This window comes from Pinus tabuliformis, chromosome 4_1, assembly GCF_031772625.1.
Source record: "Pinus tabuliformis cultivar Carrire ecotype Pingquan chromosome 4_1, CPIR1, whole genome shotgun sequence".
NCBI classification, from domain to species: Eukaryota; Viridiplantae; Streptophyta; class Pinopsida; order Pinales; family Pinaceae; genus Pinus; species Pinus tabuliformis.
This window is the reverse complement of record NC_142303.1, coordinates 93,274,559-93,278,476: the sequence shown is the minus strand read 5'-3', so window position 1 is coordinate 93,278,476 and position 3,918 is coordinate 93,274,559.

Sequence of the window (3,918 nt, the reverse complement as noted above, 5' to 3'; positions counted from 1 at the left end):
TTATTTCTTTCTGATGCTGCATTGTCTGCTGAAACTGATGATGAGAATGCTTGGTTTATAGATTCTGGTGCCTCGACACACATGACTTGTAATAAAGAATGGTATGATAAATATTATGAGAAATCCGATGGTACACACATTTACCTAGGAGATGATAGGTCACTTAAAGTTCAAGGCTATGGCATAATAAATGTGTACTTACCTAATGGACAAATGCGACAGATTCATAATGTGATGTATGTACCTGCTCTCAAAAAGAATTTGCTATCTGTTTCCACTATCACTGATAATCATTTAAAAGTAGAATTTGGTAAATTGGGGTGTATAGTGAAAGATGTTCAGGACCACTACAAGGTTGTTTCTACAGGTACCAGGGTTGGAGGATTATACAGATTGGATGTGACAGTCAAGCGCCATGTTGCATTGACATCTCAAGAGACATCGACAGCAGAATTATGGCATCACAGGTATGGGCACCTAAATTACAATGATTTATCGTTGTTACAAAGGAAATCAATGGTTGAAGGTCTTCCTGTTATGAAGTGTGAGCATTTACCATGTGAAACTTGTGCACTTGGTAAGCAGCATAGAGAAGAGTTTCATGTTCATACTGAGAAACGAAAGTATGATATACTTGAATTAATTCACACTGATGTATGTGGACCTATGCAAACTAGGTCTCTTGGTGGTGCTTCATACTTTGTTATTTTTATTGATGATAGATCTAGATATACCTGGGTCTATTTCATTAGAAGGAAAAGTGACATATTTGAGTATTTTAAAGAGTTTCGAAATATGGTTGAAAAACAAACAGGAAAGTGCATCAAAATACTCAGATCTGATCAAGGGGGTGAATATAAATCAAAAGCATTTAACACCTATTGTAAATCTAATGGAATTCAACAACAGTTCACAGTGCCACATACCCCTCAGCAAAATGGTGTTGCAGAGCGATGGAATAGAACCTTGGTGGAATCTGCTCGTAGTATGCTGCAAGGTAAGAACATCTCTAATGGTTTCTGGGCAGAAGCCATTAACACTGCTGTTTATCTGAAGAATCGATGTCCCACTAAGAAATTAGTTTTTCAAACTCCTTTTGAGGTTCTTTATGGTTATAAACCTGATGTGAGTCATTTCAAAGTCTTTGGATGTACTTCTTTTGCTCATATTCCTAAGGCTAACAGAAGCAAACTTGATGCCAAGTCCATCAAGTGTGTTTTCATTGGATATTGTACGGATCAGAAAGCCTATAAATTGTTTTATCCAAGTTCCCATAAACTATTTGCAAGTCGTGATGTATTGTTTCATGAGCATACTGATAAAAGTAACACAAAGAATGATACATGGCATATTTCTAATGATGCACATCTCAAGCTTGATACTTTGATTAAGCAGGAACAGGAACAGGTCCAGGTACAGGTACAGGATCAGGATGCTAGCAGCAGTATGAGCACATCTAGCAGCAGTGAGTCATCACAAGGAGGTGATACACCTCAAAGCCAACGAATCATGGATGGAACACCCACACCAAGAAGGTCGTCCCGACAGACTCGGCTTCCTGAAAGGTATAGAGACTATGCCTTAATGTCTAATATAATGAATGTTGAAGAACCAATTGATTATGAGCAGGCTAAACAACATGAACCATGGATTAATGCTATGAATGATGAGTATGCTTCTATTATGAAAAATCAAACATGGGAATTAGTGGAACTTCCTGAAAATAAAGTTCCAATTGGAAGCAAATGGTTGTACAAAACAAAATTTAAAGCAGATGGTACAATTGATAAATTTAAGGCAAGATTAGTAGCAAAAGGATATGCTCAACAGGAGGGAATTGATTATGAAGACACTTTTGCACCAGTAGCTAAGTTGAATACAATTAGATTACTGATTGCCTTAGCCACAAAACATAATTGGAATATACATCAATTGGATGTCAAATCTGCTTTTCTAAATGGTGATTTAAAGGAAGAAGTTTATTTGGTTCAACCTGAAGGGTTTGACAAACAGGGACAGGAGCATCTGGTTTGCAGGTTAAGAAAGGCATTGTATGGTTTGAAACAGGCACCAAGATCATGGTATGTAAAGATTGATACCTTCTTTCTTCAGAATGGATTTGTGAAAAGCAAAAATGATCCTAACTTGTATTTTAAGAAAGATGAAAAAGGAAATGTTGCTTTAATATCTTTGTATGTGGATGATCTCATTATAACAGGCAGTGCTCACAAATTAATTGAAGAAATTAAAGTTCAATTGTCACAGGTTTTTGAAATGAAAGATTTGGGTGAAATGCATTACTGTTTAGGAATTGAGGTATGGAGAGAACCTGGTAAAACTTTGATCACTCAAAGCAAATATACAAAGGAGATTCTTAAAAAGTTCAATATGATAGATTGCAAAGCTATGTCAACTCCCTTAGAACAGAATGCAAAGTTGTACAAAGAAGATGGATCAAAAGAGGCAGATGGAACATTATATCGTCAGTTAGTGGGAAGTTTGAACTATCTCACCACTACCAGACCAGACATTGCATACTCAGTCAGTATCCTTAGTCAATTCATGGCTAAGCCTTCAGGAAATCACTGGATTGCTGCAAAGAAAGTTCTCCGATACTTAAAGGGAACAATGAATCTTGGTATTATGTATACTGATGTATCTGATGTTGCACTGACAGGTTTTTCTGATTCAGATTGGGCAGGAAATCCAGATGACAGACGATCTACCTCTGGCTATGCATTTCATATTGGATCAGGGGTCGTATCTTGGAGTAGTAAGAAACAGCCAACTGTTTCTTTATCATCAACAGAATCAGAGTACAAAGCTTTGACCAATGCCACCTGTGAAGCTATTTGGTTGCAGAGAATTCTTGCAGATCTTGAAGAAGCGCAAAGTGGTGCAACATGTATCAATTGTGATAATCAGAGTGCTATCAAATTAGCACATAATCCAGTTTACCATGCTAGAACAAAACACGTTGAGTTACAGTACCACTTTGTACGTGAGAAAATTGAGTCAAATGAAATTGGATTGATATTTTGTAACACCAAGGATAATGTGGCTGATATATTTACTAAGCCCCTTGGTAAAATCAAATTTGAAGTTTTTAGAAGTCAGTTAGGTATTGTAGAAAATCCATTTCTCCATTAAGGGAGGATGTGAGAATAATGCAGAAATAGTTAGTTATGAGTGGTTGAACTGAATTAGTTGTAGGTGGTTGAACAGAATTAGTTATGAGTGGTTAGGAATTAGTTTGTGTTATTTCCTATATAAGTGTGATGTAATTGAGCAAAGAAATTAATGAAGTTGTGTGAGTTTTCTGTTTTAAGTTATGGAAAACTTAGTAGCAGGGATTCTGCAAAGAAGACGAAGGAGATAGATCGCATTGGAGTGAAAGGGCGTGAAGTGAACGGCCAGGCAATCTCAGTCAGAAGACCGCAAATAATGGTGTAGATTCCTCCTGTGTGTCGCCATTTGGTATGCAAACTGCAATAAATTCAACACGCCGTGTCGCATCCGTCTATTCATAATCACGTGAAGTGAATATTTGTTCTAGTCAACAAAGCAATCCTCTCTACTAATTATTCATAATAGTATTGAAGATAATAACATTTCAGGATTATTAATTTTTATGACCGCTACATCCACTTGTAGGTGGAGAGGTTTCTTAACTTTGATTGTGATTTGAATTTTCAATATTTGATAAAAGAACCCTTAATAATCAAAGACAGATGAAGAAAATGGCATCCACTTGTAGGTGGAGAGGTTTCTTAACTTTGATTGTGATTTGAATTTTCAATATTTGATAAAAGAACCCTTAATAATCAAAGACAGATGAAGAAAATGGCATTGGAGAGAATGGGGTTGGAATAAATGAGATGGATTGCAGTATATAGGACGGCATCGTGAACACGCCAA